At 45.6% G+C, this 15,068-nt stretch overlaps 1 protein-coding gene and 1 long non-coding RNA gene across 6 annotated transcripts in view; one reads left to right on the top strand and one right to left on the bottom strand.

Moving 5' to 3' along the window:
• Nucleotides 1–2,070: 2,070 nt before the first annotated feature.
• LOC115597804 lies at nt 2,071–14,547 on the bottom strand. Of its 4 annotated transcripts, none has more exons than XR_003987188.1 (8): nt 14,499–14,547; nt 10,933–10,984; nt 5,207–7,085; nt 4,424–4,537; nt 4,203–4,295; nt 3,834–3,949; nt 3,530–3,696; nt 2,071–3,395 (listed from the first exon to the last, which is right to left on the bottom strand). It is a non-coding gene; the product is annotated as an uncharacterized LOC115597804 (long non-coding RNA). The 4 variants fall into 4 exon arrangements; XR_003987187.1 differs by lacking the exon at nt 14,499–14,547 and adding an exon at nt 14,256–14,303; XR_003987189.1 differs by lacking the exon at nt 14,499–14,547 and adding an exon at nt 14,213–14,299.
• Nucleotides 14,539–15,068, top strand: part of DNAJC13 (DnaJ heat shock protein family (Hsp40) member C13) — a 54,527-nt gene continuing 53,997 nt past the window's right edge. The window contains exon 1 of one of the 2 annotated variants that reach the window (XM_030444564.1): nt 14,539–14,747. The gene's annotated coding sequence lies outside the window, so the exon portion shown is untranslated. The remainder of the gene's footprint in view (nt 14,748–15,068) is intronic. The other variant, XM_030444565.1, reaches the window with a different exon arrangement.

The raw sequence follows: 15,068 nt of genomic DNA, 5'->3' as shown, positions 1-15,068 counted from the left end.
AGGGCTGCAGCCCTGTGCCGCGGGGAATAGGGGACCGGGGAGAACAGGGAATAGGAGCGGATCTTGGCTCTGCAAATCACGTTCCCCTCTGCTGATGCGAAGTGGATAAATGCTTGTTTCAGGTGTGTGTCTGTGTGTGTGTGTGTGGTCTGTGGTCGCAAGGACTCTGGAGTTGCCCTGGAAAATTCTGACACGATCCTGTGCTCTGTGGAGCCGGTCCTGTTCTTCTGGGAAGTGATAGCTTTGGAAGGAGGATATGATGCGCCTGGTCCTGGCCGTGCTATTCCAGGTGGTTTGTTGGTGGCAGTGGTGAGGCTGTGGGCGCTGGCAGATGTCAGGGAGGGGGAATGGAGGGGTTGATCGGGTTAGCAGGAAACACAGGGAACTGAGATGTGATGAGGGAAGAGCGTGTAAACTCGTGTGCACGCTGTGTGTAGAGAACAAAGAGCATAGCAGGTGCTCACTGACTAGGTAACAAGTAGATGGAACTAAATGAGGTTGGAAAACACTTAAAAAGAAAAAAAGAAGTAATACTTCTAGATTTAGACTTTACATTTGCTGTTTAACTCAATCCTGTATATTGAGAAGAGGTCCAGCTGGCAGGGAGCCATCTCTAATTCAGGCTGAGAAAAGGACCCTTTCTGTTGTCTGCCCAGCATGGAAAAAAATCTGTATTGGATTTCAGAGTTTGTTCTTCAACAGTCTTAAGTGGGGCTTAAGTGAGAGCTCTGACCATTGCAGATTTGTGGTAGTGTAACAGAAATTGAGTTTCAGTGACTGAGATACCCCAGGGGAGGACAGGAAATACCTGGTGGTGGGCCACAGCCAGACTTGGTGGCAGCTCTGCAGTGGAGTACCTGGTTTGGGAGGATGTGTCTGGTGCATGTTCAAGTGGCCTTCACACTGCTACTGTAGAAATGTCAGGGGACTTGATGACTCTGCTGTAGGAAAGGAAGCTTTAGGTGGTTTTAACTTCCTCAAGAGCACCTGCTGCACTCAAAGCTGTGCAGCCCGAACAAGGCTGTGTAAAGTGAGTTTACTGTGATGGTCCTTTTGGCAAAAGGCTCCTTGCTGGTGTTGCAAGAGCTAATAGCAGAAGTAAACTTGTCTGCCACTGGAGCACAGCTGCTGAAACATTCCTTGCCTAAACTGTTACAACCTGTGTGGTTTACATTGAGCCTTGCCCAGTGCACACTGGGAAGTGTTCTTCCTAGGAAGGGGGGCTGAGGGCAAGGGAAAAATGCATTCCTGCACTAATGGTGGTATAGGGGTCCTGGACTCAGCTCCCCCTTTGAAACAGGGATCTGAGTAGGCAAGCTGTGACCTTTAGTCAGACAAGATCAAAATCAAAACTGGCATTCTGCCGCCTTGCCACCTTTTAATATTCTTTCTACCAATGCTTTTCTCTATCTCTGAGTCATGTTTCTGACTAATGCATAACAAAAGGATCTCCCCTGTCTGTAGGCTAGCATGGAAAGCAGTGATGTGGTATTCTGGCACTGGAAGTGGTGACATGAATCCACTCTGGTCAGTGAAGCAGTGGCTACCAGTCTAATGCCTGTGTTAAACAGAAGAGGAATAAGGAAGAAGCATCTTCTGATGAGCAGCTTAGAAGCTGAAGTACCTTTCAGAATGGATGCAAGCTCATCTCTGGGGCACCTGAATTTTGAACCTGCATCTCCATGTGCTTCATCTCCTGTCATGACTGGCTCTGCCATGTAGAAGACAGGCACTTGCTCAGACCGAGCAGCTTTAGTGTCTTCCTTTAAGGGAAGAAATGCTCCTATGGCCATCTTAACTTACTCATCCATAAACAAGATGTGTTGTCAGTGCCATTAGCAGTTGGGTGTCAGAGTATTTAAATGTTTGTATCTAAGCTACTGATTTTAAAGTCCCAGTGAAGGAGCTGGAGATATTGGGCGGTGTGCAGTGATCCAGTCATTCAGGTCATTGTAAAAGGGCAATGTGTTTTGTGCTATGAGCATTGGAATTCTTACTGTGGAGACCACTAAGCAGGAAGACAGAGTTCTAGGACATTTGTGCATGAGTCAAATTGCCACTGTTAGGAGATCTTCATTTACAGAGGAAACACAACCAAGTTGATCAATATCTTTTTCTGAAGTAAGTTTGATGGCAACAGTTGGGTAAAACTTCAGTAGACAAAACATAATAGAACAACTTTAAAAATAACTTAATCCAACTAATATTTAACATTTTCTACATTTCTCTGGGGGACTGACAGATGTGTCAGCCTCCTCACACCTAGGAGGCAATGCCCTTTTTCCTACTTCTTGCAATGGCAAGAAAAAGATATGTTTCAGGGCTTCTTCCAAAGTAATGCACTCTGCTGGGTCACCCTGCAGCACCTTTTCAATGAGGTCACCATCATAGCAGGCCATGAATATGCTCGTGAAGAAAACAACAGCACATGTTTTTGTAATTGTGTTCTTGGACTTCAAGCTCCTTTCCACAAAAGCATTTTTCCTCTGTCCTCTTACATCAGTGGCTTAAAGCACCAGGAGATGTATCTCCCATCAGAGATGTACTGGTTAGGGAGCATGCAGCCACAAACAGACCAATGTTTGTTGTTGGAAGATGTTTTGTCAAACAAAGAAAAGTACCAGATTCTTCTAGACTGTGCCCCTTTAAATGGAAAATATCCAATTGGAGAGATGGCAACTCTCATCATGGCACATTTAGAAAAAGCAAAAACAGGAAGAAAAGACTTGCAAAGCCCCCCAACAACTTATATGAGAACATACTCCATGTGGAAAGTCAATCTATACATCTGGTACTTCGGACATCATCACTCTGACTGATGTGGTGACCCTGAGAGGTCACCTGTCTGATGTCATCCAGCCTGAATGGCAGAAAGCCATTCTTTTCAATGACATTGCACTTGCTGAGCCCCAGTAGCTCATAAACAATGGTACTCAAAGCAGCCTAATGCATGTACAGAACTGGAAAAAGAGAAAAATACAGGACTTGCACCAGGCAGTCCATTGACATGTGCCTTTGCTATATATGTCACATGTTCCAGAAAGCAACATCTCAGAAATCTTAAGGCCAAAGCACAACTCTCCTTCTCCACTACCACCAGAACATCCTCTCTTCTATCTGACAGAATACAGACTGAGTCACAGGCATCCAGGATCTCCAGACGCCCATTGCTCTGGCTTCCCTTGATGGACATGGGCTCACTGCAGTTGGGTTCCAGGTGAGCATGCTGCTTGACTCCTGCTTATTCCTCAGGGAAGAGTTGGACATGCCTGCTTCTGACACTTGGCTCACCATAGGCCCCATCTCTTCCAAAAATTTGGTGTAGTTTGGTGGCATGAAGAATTTCCTTGACTGTTGGTGCACCTTCTCCTTTGTCTTGGACTTTGGTTGGCTCCCTGGTTGGCCACAAGCAGGTCACAGTTTGTTACTGAAAGATGCTGTTTTGTTCCTTCACTAAAAGTAGTTAATTTAACAAGTAGAAAGAAGTAGAAAATTTAACAAATCAGGAAAAAAATAGAAGCATACTTACAGCTCACAGCTTTACAGATCTGATAGGCCACCTGTCTGATGTTGTCCAGACTGAAAGGCAGAAAGCCATTGTCTTCAATGAAATTGTACCTGCTGAGTCCCAGCAGCTCCTAAACAATGCAGACATAGCCATGGTACTCAAAGCAGCCTATTATCTGGACACAGGAACTGGAAAAAGAGAAAAATACAGGACTTTCAACAGGCAGTTGCATACAAAGCTTTGCTACATGTATCACATGTTCCAGAAAGCACCATCTCAGAAACCTTAAAGCCAAAGCACAGCATGGTTGGCTTTGTCTACTTACTGTGTCCTGCTGGGGCCCAGTGCATTTGAGTAGTCCAGCACTTGTACTTCATTATAACCTGCCATGGAGTGGCTATCAACATCTTTTGCTATTTTCACAGCCACGTGTCTGCCGTTCTGGAAAGACAGGTTTTTAACAGGGAGGAGAACAACGAGTAATTTTACCTGAGATCTTCAGGAATTATTTCCATCTACGTTGTCTATAACAATGGGAACCTTATCAGAACAGGCCTTCGACTGTAAGTGCATTCAGAATTAATCTAAGCAGGGTTCATCCATGCATAGACATAAGTAGAATTTAAACTCAGAAAACCTACTCGCTGTACCTTACGTATTGGTGTTACTGCTCGAGGTTCAAAGCCCCATTTACCTCCTCTTTCCACGGACATGTCCTGGGCTAATACCAGAGGAACTTCCACATCTCACAGCCTCACATCAGTTTCTGCTTGGGAACTGCAGAAGCCTTCAAGGAAGACAGAGCACCAGGTGAGAAAGTAAAGATAAACCCCAATGCAATCAGAACAAACTTTCCCAGCCATACTGTGAGTGCATCATTTAGAAAAATTACATGTATTTCATTAAAAGACTTACTCTCTGTGATTGATGTGTTCCACTACTTTTCCAAAAGTGTCCTCACTCAAGGCAGCAGCAATCTCATCCAGAAGGAGAAGAACTCTCAGTCACGCAAGTTGTGAGGTTACTCAGCTATTGAAAAAAACCCCAACAAACAGGAATGGAACAAACAAAAGGACTGGATTCTTCTAGACTGTGCCTCCTTAAAAGGAAAATATCCAGTTGGAGAGATGTTACTGGCAACTCCCATCAAGGCACATTTAAAAAACGTCAATACAAAAGAAGTCAATACAGAAAGAAGTGACTTGCAAAGCCCACTAAGTTCTTATGCGAGAAGAAACATACTCTGTGTGGAAAGTCAGTAATATTCTATACATCTTGCACTTTGGACATCAACAATCTGACTCATGTGGTGACCCTTCTCGTCATCCTCTGTGGTGCTGGATCTGTTCCTTGGAGGACTTTGGGATGGTGTAGGCAATCAATAAACCCAAGTGAATTCAGGTCAGAATAGGAAATTCAGTCAGCAGGGAGACAGATATTCAGGCATTCAGATACACACCAGGCCACCATGGGTTGGCAAGACCAACTTCACTTTCAGTGCCCAGAAATTCACAGGGCATATAGTTTGTGTTACAGGAGGGAAACATACTCAAATGTTTTCAGATGACAGCTCAAAGTGGCAAGGCAAAATTACAACATGATTACACTTCTTTAAAAAGATTGGTTCACTGAATTTTACTTGAGGATTTCAGTGTCCATCTTTTTATAACAGCAAAAGGATTTAATAATTATACTTACACAATAAATATAGCAGCAGGGAAATCGTGTTTCTGCCCAGACGAAAAGTGTTCTTTCTCATAGGTGAGGATCTGCTGTAGACCCCACTGTCACCACCTGTGCAGGGGCCCTGCCCAACCATCTCCCACACCTGAACCTCCAAGTAGCCAGAGACAGCCCCACTGCCCTCATCCTCGCTCAGGCACTGCTCTTCCAGCTCCAGGAACATCTGCAATGAGTCCGTGTTGGTCAGCTCATGGCTCCTTGGGCTGGCCATGCACTCTGAACTGCCAAAGTTCTCAATCTGTCACTGTCCCCCCTGTCCTCCATACAGCTGGTGCTGCCAGTAAGGTGACTGCTGGCAGCCTCCAGGGATGTGCAGGAACAGCAGGTTGCTGGGCTGGGGGCAGAGCCATTTGCTGGAGTGGCAAACTGTCTCCTCTCTCCAGAAATATCTGCCAATCAACAGCTCTTCTTCACTGCCACCAGAACAGCCTCTCCTCTCTCAGATAGCTTACTGGCTGACTCAAAGGCCTCCAGGATCTCCAGATGCCCATTGCTCTGGCTTCCCTTGATGGACATGGGCTCACTGCAGTCGGGCTGGCCCAGGTCCTGAGTGGGCATGGTGCTTGACTCCTGCTTACCCCTCAGGGAAGGGTTGGACATGTCCACTTCTGACACCTGGCTCACCAAAGGCCCCATCTCTTCCAAAAATTTGGTGTAGTTTGGTGGCATGAAGAATTTCCATGACTGTTGGTGGGCCTTCTCATTCACCTTGGACTTTGGTTGGCTCCCTGGTAGAGGTTGCACTCGCTTGCAACTTCAAGCTTCAGTGTACTGAAGATGACTCACTTGTACAACTTCATTCTTTCTGGCAGCTTGGAGTCCAGTATGTCAGCAGCTCCTAGAAGCCCATCCCTTGACATGGTACTGCCAACGCCATTGCCAAGGGAGTTATTGGAAAGCTGCTTGAGCTTCAGTTTCCAATCAGTTTCTTCATTAATTCTTATTGTGTCCTATATCCACCTCTAGGGCACATAGTAGTCCTTAAAGTAACCATCCTCCTCCTGGCCCTTCCCCAGGAAAGTTCAGTTTCCCCACAAACAGCCTGGATGGCTCAGGGGTTTGCCCATGCTCCTGTCCTTACTGCTGACTCAGGCTTGGACTAAACTGTCCCTCCAATGGACCCTGAAGGTTTCTTACAACCCAAACCCTTACATGGGTCTAGGATTATGATGAAACCACCACAGCAACCTTTCCACTGGCACTGCTGGAAGCACCACACGGAGACATATGACTTGGAGAACCAGCTTTCAGGAATAAGGCTCAGTTCACTCTGCTGAGGTGATTACCAAGGGACGGCCGAAATCCTGGAAGCTCCTTTGGAGAGAGGTGATGGGTGAAGGGCTGCAGGAACGCACAGGGAGGTGAAAGGTTTGGCAGTGTTCTGTGTGCAGCAGTAGTGAGCAGTAGAGAACAGCTGGGACAGGACCTGGGTGAAAATGCAGCTGCTGGAGATGAGCAAGTGCTGGGACACAGTGTCCAAGCTGTCCATGTCAAAACAGTCCAACCTGCAACATGCCTAAAGCAGGTGAGAAGAAAATGGGTGAAAATGATCCTGAAGAGCTTTGCTGGGCTGCTGGTTTGTGGTGGGAGGTTAACACCAACCTCAGAGAAGAGGCTTTTGCCATGGATTGATCTGGCTGAGCAGGGTCCCCCAGCCCTGCAGCAGTTAGCAGTGAGAACTACAAAGCAGTGGGCTGGAGACTGTGATTTACTTCTTTTTTCCCCCCAAAAGACAATAACTGATGTGAAAAGGGAGGATGAAAAGGTCTCGCCAATGTGCATGGTATGAATAGTCCATACAGGCCTATGCCAACGTCCAGAGCCAGAAAGAAACCTAGATTTAAGCAAAAACAAAACAAAACAAAAACCAAAAACAAAGGTTAAAGGCTTTTCAGTAGTTCTTATGTCAAGTCAGCAATTTACAGCAACAAATAAATTCTCAAATGGGTCAGAATACAAGGAGCTGTGCTGGGTTAAAAAACACACAGTTCTTCAGTGCAGCGGATGTCAAGGGGAGGGAGGTAAGTAAGGTGCAAATACTGAAAACCTCCTTCTGCTGCTCCTACTCTCTGGCTGCTGAAACTGGCAGAGAAAACGTGAACTATTCTGGGACCCCTCTGTGAGTCGGGGAGACTGATGCCCCCTGTTGGACCCCTGCCTGGGAGAGGGGATGCTGCAGAGGCTTTGCAGTGCCAGGACTGGCTGCTGCTTCGTTCCATCCCAGGGAAGAAATGAGTCCTGGTGCTGAGCCCTCCCGTTCAGGGGTGCTGGGCAGGTGCTTGAATGCAGCCTAAGCAGTGCTAAGGATTTGGGTGCTGGTTGGTTGGGGCACAAGCAGGAATTCATCTCCAGCTGCTGATGCCTCTCTCTGCTTCCCTTGCAGGCAACTCACAGTGGGGATGGCCAAGCCCTCCAAAACCCCAGCCATGTCCAAGAAAACAGTCACTGGTAGTTGAGGAACTCGAAGCCTGCAAAGACACTCCTCTACCCACACCCACCTGACTTAAAAGAAAACTCCACCCATGTCCAGCTTTAACCCCGCTGCACACATTGAATGGATATTTGTTCAAATGTGGTAAACTCTGTTGTTCAAAGTGGAAAAGGAAGTGGTGGCACATGGCTGTCTTATATGTTTGGCTTTTTTGTTTTTTTCTTTTTTTTCTGTCTTCCTATTTTCATGGGAATACTGATGAAGGTCAAAATGGCCTCTCAGTAGCCGTGTTCAGAGAGGGGGCTGAAAAACTGAAATGTGGGAGAAAGAAAACAAAACAGCTAACCAAAAGGGAAAATGAGAAAAAAAAAAAAAAAAAAAGGTGAATCTGTAAAGAAAAACTAAAATAGAAATAGGATTTCTGTGGGGTGCAGGGTGTGAACCTGCTTTACCTTTTAGGATTGTTTCCTAAATGTCTTTCTAAACTTAACTTGCTGTCCCAGCACAGCAAATTCTATTTAAAAACAAAGCTCCAAATCCTGGAATGTTCAAGAAACTCTCTTTCTGTAAATCACAGCTACCTCACTCAGAGAAACATGAGGTGAGGGGACGTGGGACTTCTGTTTCCATTTTCTGAAAGCTACATGGTATTACCTGAAGGAAATGGAGCTTGAATGAACAAAGGTGCTGACAATGGCTGTCTTGAAAATACTGTCCTAACAACTTTGTTGTTAAAACACAAATAGGTGGTGCTGGGTTTGGGGAGGGGACTAACGCTGCAGCTGGCCAGAGGACAGCATCCTAATCCAATTGTGGGTCTGGCTCACTCCAAGATATCCCTTAGCAGGGGGGGTTCCTACAAATGAGATGGTTTTTCTGGACTGATGTCCTGAGAGAGCAACCCACTGGTGCTGTGCCTGTGCCCATGGTTGTGCCGGGAAGGCAGAGGGGATCCAAGGGGAGCACAAACTGGGGAGGCGCTGGAGGGACTGGGGTGCTGGGGCCTCCATGGGCAGCAGGGGCAGCTGAGCTTGGGCAGGCACTGGGGGGACCAGAGGTGGAGGTGGCAGCTAAGCTCCCTGCAGACCATCACCCTGGGATGGCTTCCTGGGGAGTGCTGGGGCAGGAAGGCACTATTGCTAAAAGAGATGCAATTCTCTGGGCACTGTAAGGAGCCCTTGGCAGAGAGTGTGAGCTCACAGCAACCTTTTCATTTAGCCAGGGAGTTTGAGGGCTGCTGCTTCATTCCCCGTGCTTGTTGAGCATCAGCCACTGCCACCCTTGGTGCCTCAGTAAGTGATATTTTGAGGATGCAAAGGCTTAGTTTGGGCAAGCATTCTTCTGATGCAAAAACCCTAATCTGATTCTTCTCTTCAGAACCTCAGTTTCATTCCCAAACTCTTCATGTGAGAGAACCAAAGACCCATTTATAGAGTCCCAGCCCTCACTTTCAGAGTTCAAACCCTTAAACACTTCAAGCCCTCATTTACAGCTCTAAGCCTCAACTCCAGTGCCCAAAGCCCTGGATTAGGCATATAAACTTAGGTATGTTGCTCCACATTTGACACCAAAATCTACTTGCTGCCCTCTCATGGATGAACAAGGAGTTCCTGAACGAAGGAGTTCAAACACAACGAAGAAGTCTAAGAGGGTGGAAGCAGGGACAGGCAACCTGGGATGAATAGAGAGAAACTGTCTGGAGCAGCCAGGGCTTAGGTTAGGAAGGCTAAAGCCCTGATAAAATTAAATCTGGCCAGGGACATCAAGGGCAACAAGAAAAGCTTCTAGAGGTCTGTGGGTGATAAAAGAAAGAGAAAGGAAAATGTTGAACCTCTGTGGAAAGAAATCAGGAGACCCAGTTACCCAGGATATGCAGAATGCTGAGGTACTCACTTTTTTTGCCTCAGTCTTCACTGACAAGAGCTCAGGCTACACCACCCAAGGCACAGAACGCAAAGTTCTGTGATGCAGCTGACACACTGGGGGACCATCCAGAGGGACATGGACATGCTGGAGACTTGGGCCCATGCAAACCACTTCAAGGCCAAGTGTAAGGTCCTGCATGTGGCTCAGGGCGACCCCAAGCATAAATACAAGCTGGGTGGATTGAGAACAGCCCTAAGAGGAAGGACCTGGGGATGCTGGTTGATGAGAAGTGCAACATGAGCTGGCAATGTGTGCTGGCAGCCCAGAAAGCCAACCATGTCCTGGGCTGCATCACCAGCAGTGTGACCAGCAGGAAGAGGGTGGGGATTCTCCTGCTCCAGTCTGGTGAGAGCCCCCTGCAGTTTTGTGTCTAGCTCTGGGATGGAGCACAAGAACACAGAGCTGTTGGAGCAAGTCCATGAAGATGATCTGAGGGTTGGAGCACCTCTTGTATGGAGATAGGCTGAGCTGGGGTTGTTCAGCCTGGAGAAGGGAAGGCTCCGAGAGAGAACTTAGAGCATCTTCTAGTACTTGAAGGGGCTACAGGAAAACAGGGGAAAGAATTTTTACAAGGGCATGGATGTGATAAGACAAGGGGGGATAATTTTAAACTGAGAGTGGATTTAGATTAGCTGTTAGGAAGAAATTCTCTCAGGGTGGTGAGACACTGGCACAGGTTGCCCTCAAAGTATTTAAGGCCAGGGTAGATGGGGCTTTGAGTAACCTGGTCTAAGTGAGAGGTATCCCTGCCCGTGGCAGGCTGGCTGGAACCAGATTATCTTCAAGGTCCCTTCCAACCTAAACCGTTCTATCATCATTTGATGTGTGTCTCAGGACATACAGAATTATTAATAAGCACCATCCAGAAACTACCTTTTAATTAATCTTACAGAGAAGATACATAATCAATATCATCTGCATTTAGAATCATAGAATGTCAGGTTGGAAGGGACTTCAATGATCATCTGGCCCAACCTTTCTAGGTAGTACTATAGTTTATATGAGATGTCTCAGCACCCTGTCGAGCTGAGACTTTAAACTTTCCAAAGTGGGAATTTATATTTAGACAAAATTTATATTCAGACAATTTATGTCAAGATCCATAAAAATCTGATGTGAGCTTTAAAGTGCTGTCAAATTTTCTGCACAGTCTTACTGTAACTTTGGGATAGCAAAGACCAGAATGAGAACTGATCCACTACTGTGGGTCTGATTCCCAGAAGGCCCTCTGTGTACCCTCTATTTTGACATCTGCAACAAATCAGGAATAAAAGTGACAAGATTTCGCAAGAGAGGTTTTCAAAGGTGGGACCTGTATGCTTACCTCCTCCTTGTCCCTTTGAAACTTGCTCTGTCATCCTCCTGTCAATCAAGTCCTACCATTAAGCAGAAAAGTATTATTGTTATTTGGTAATCTAAACCCCACAATTATTAAGCATATTCCCCTCCTAATTATCCTAAATTTATGCTAAGCTGTGGTGTACCACTTAGATACAATCTTAAAGACTGGATAGATGCCCACCACTTTGTGGCAGAAAGCCAGTAGCCAATCTCAAAGCAGATGGTCCTGTATCTTCCTACACTGTAAAACAGAGCTGAATAAGAAGGTGAAGTAGTAATTGTCAATTCTTCTAGGAACTTTTTTCTTTGTAAGACAAAGAAGAGTGGAGGAATCTCTCCTTTCTCCAGAAAGCTGGCACAAATTCTGCCCCATCATTAGAGGCATTACTGGGAAATAGGAGTTAATTTGCCCTTTGCTTGCTGCTTACAGGCTGGTTAGAAGCTTGTTCTTTGTTAATGCTATAAACCACAATATATCTCTTTTAAAATAATAGTAGCTCTGTTATTATAGGCTGTATTTAAAATAATTTAAAATTTTAGATTGTATTTACTGTTGCTACAGAGAATCCAAGCAATGGCTTTTTACTCCATCACAGTACTCTAGTGCTTGAAGAACTCAGCCACCCTAAACCACAGTTTTTCAGATTAGGTACTGATCACAGAAATAGTCCTGTGGAGTGTTAATTATTTAGTAGTGGACTGGAACACTTCATTCCTGCTGGATTTCTGTAATTGGATGGTAAGAAGAGACCTTGTTCTTTAGATTAGAGGTGGCCTGAACTTTTTTGCAAATTACAGTATTTAAACTGAAGAGGTCAGACTGACACTTGCAGTACTTCAGCTGAAAGATCTAGAAATAATACAGATGTGTTTGCTTCTCCAAAGTAGACGGAAGTAACTTTTTATCTTTCTGGGTGGCATTAAAAAACTTGCTTTGTTATTATTTTATTTATGATAATGGCTCTAACATGGCTCCTGACTCTATAAGTGACTGGGAGAACTAAGGGTGAAACACTATTTGTGTCACAGTTAACAATAAAACTGTCATTAATGCTAAAGGAGTGAGGATTTTGTTCACTTTCTTTTTAATAGCTTTTTAAAATAAAATTGAAAACTTTAAAAATTGGAAGATGGTGTCTAAAATACATTTGTTTTCCAGACTTTCGACAAACCTGCAGGTAAACTGAAAAACAAGGCCCTATATCTAAGAAAAACCCCTGTAGTATCATCTCAAGAGAAAAAATGACCAAGAAAACTAGAATGCTGTTGTTTGCACACAATTATAATTTCACATTTGACATTTAAACAGTTAGGAAATCCTGATCTACCTTAATTTCTGAAAATTTTAATTTACCATGTTGCACAATATAATTTCTCTAACTTCCTGTCTGAACTTCTAAACACACTTTTCTTGTTTGCTTTTTTTGTCTGAGTAATAATTTCAAAATGATTATTCCACTTGGATATTTTCTCACTCTTTATCCTCCTTTCTTTCTTTCATTTTTCTGCATTATAGCCAAAGTTAACATCACTACTTCATGAAAGCATGTCCAAAAATAGAGGAATTTATGTAGAAAAATAGACAGGTAAACAGTTTATGACTGAAACACTAGCTTGACCTGAATAAATATGATGAAATTTACACTACTGTGTCTGATTAAAATCTGATTATGAAAATATTGATTCCTAGTTTGTTAAACCAATTTCATGACACTAATGTCATTATTTGGTCTCCAGTAATAAACATCAAACAAGCTGTTGCTTTACCTAGTGTTTTACCTACCTATACTAACAGCACAAAATCGGTACTGAGACAAAACATAACCCCTCTAACCAAAAAAATCCTGCAAGCCAATTATTTTACATGAACAGAAGACCTTCCTAAATCCCTCCAAAAATTCCCCCATGCACTTAGCCAAAGAAACTTCTGAATTATAGCACCTCTGTCTGAAATTAGGTTTCTGAAATTCCTAGTATGTTAATATAACTTTAAATATTTCCCCCTCTCAAAGTTCTGTTACCAAAAGTAATTTATCAGATTTCCTAAAGTAATGCAATTTTCTCATTAGTGTTCTTCTACCACTGTGCTCCAGATTCAGAGGACCAGAGTTATCAAAAGAATGACTTATTAGTATTTTAACAGGTTATGTAAAATATTACATGAATGACAGCTTATGACAATGAAAAATATATTAAAAAATAGCAATATACCACCTGTGATTTTAATCTTAGTTTTTTCTCCAGTATAATTAGTTCTAGTTATAAATTGTTCCCCAGTTTTCTCAATTGTATACTTTAAGAGCACTAATTTAAAGGAAAGGCATGGTAACTCCATGTGTTCTAACATGAGTTATATTTCAAAATATTTACGTCAATCTTTAGACATTTTAAGGAAACCATGGCAAGCTGTTAAAATGCTGCTGTAGTTTACATCTTTAGGAAATCTTACATTCGGTACAGAATATAGGAAGTTGACAGAAAGCTGAAGCATCTAGTCAAAACTTTTGAGGGTGGTTAGGCAACCACATAACTCAGTGGTTCAGCAATATTAATATGGGATTTAACATAATTTGTGAATTCACATAAGTAATATGCACAATTAAAAAGTGTACTTTGTTTTTTGATTGCTCAATGTGCCTTTTATGGCTTGATGACACACATTCTCCAAAACGGGACTGCAAGTTAGTAACATTTCAAGTATAATTAAAATACCTCTCTCATCTGCTATATACTATTGTGATGAGCATGAAACCAGAACCAGGCCTCAAAAATATACTACCAGGACACTGAAGGCACGAAAAACTGCAGCTACCCACACCCCCAAAGCTTTACAATCCCAAGATTCCGGGATCCAAGCACTTAGGACACTGCCAACCAGCCCCAAACTAGTTAGTCGTGGAATAATAAAATTTTGGAGGCAGGAAAAGGCCTTAAAGATTATCTTCCCTGGGCAACCTGTTCCAGAGTCTCATCACCCTTATAGTGAAGAATTTCTTCCTCATGTCTAACCCAAACCTACCCTCCTAAAGTGAAGATTTTCTTTCTCATGTCTAACCCAAACCTACCCTCTTCCAGTTTAAGGCCATTCCCCTTTGTCCCGTCACTACTGCCCTAATAAAAAGCCCCTCTCCAGTTCTCCTGCAGGCCCCTTTCAGTGAAAGCCACTGTAAGCTCTCTATCTAGTTTAGACCAACAGACTAAAGCACCAAAAAAGACAAACAGAAGCACTCACGGCCCTGGGAAACCCACCCAATCCACCTCACCCATCCCCGCAGCTGCCGCAACCCCAGCTTCTCCCCGCATCACCTCCTCCCTCCCCGCCGAAGCCTGAGGTGAGGGGCAATGGAGGCGGGAACTTTGCTGTGCGCATGCCCACCGAGGCACCCTCCCCCCTCCACCCCTCCGGTTCCCGGCAGGGGAGAGGGCAAAGGGCAGTGGGGAAAGGGGGGCGAAGCGTCTCCGCGGGCTGGGCTAGCAAGGCCGCGGGAAACCAGAGGAGCAGGAGGGAGGGAAGAAGGAAAGGAGGGAGGGAGTTATATATCAGCTGACCGCGTCCCGTGACGGCCCCAGGGTTGACGGCGGCTGCGCTGAGAGGGCGGTCTTGGTGCTGGAGCTAAGATGGCGGCCTCCAGCGCCAGGCTCTGAGGGAGTTGGAGAGGTGTAACGGCTGTTGCCTGGCCCGGAGGGAGGGCGAGGGGCGAGGGCTCCGCTCAGTGCCCTTTCACCCTTATCGCCGGCACCGGCGGGAAGCGCAGCGCTGGTAGGGGCGGGTCCGGGCAGCGCGGGCTCCCCGGACAGGTAAATCCCAGCGGCGGGGGAGGTGAGGAGGTGGCGGTGTCCCCCGCCTCTCTCCACAGCCCCGGGCGGGGCCGGTAGGCACCGAGGTGCTGCCGGAGGCCGTGCGGGTGACGGGGGGGCTGCGCCCGGCCGCCGGGGCTGTGGGGGAGCGGGGGCAGGGCTGGGGACAGCACTCTGCCGCCTGGGGGCTGATGCTGCTTCCGCCGGTCAAACCCCCCGCCGTCCCGGCTTGCCCCGTCCGTGGCCCGGTGAGAGGCGGGCTCCGGGTGACGGTCCTGGCCTGGGGCGGTGAGCAGCCCTAGTCCCCTCAGGTGCGTCCTT

This window comes from Calypte anna, chromosome 2 (assembly GCF_003957555.1).
Source record: "Calypte anna isolate BGI_N300 chromosome 2, bCalAnn1_v1.p, whole genome shotgun sequence".
Taxonomy (NCBI): domain Eukaryota; kingdom Metazoa; phylum Chordata; class Aves; order Apodiformes; family Trochilidae; genus Calypte; species Calypte anna.
Note: the sequence above shows the minus strand (reverse complement) of the source record. Positions and strands in the feature narration are given on the sequence as shown.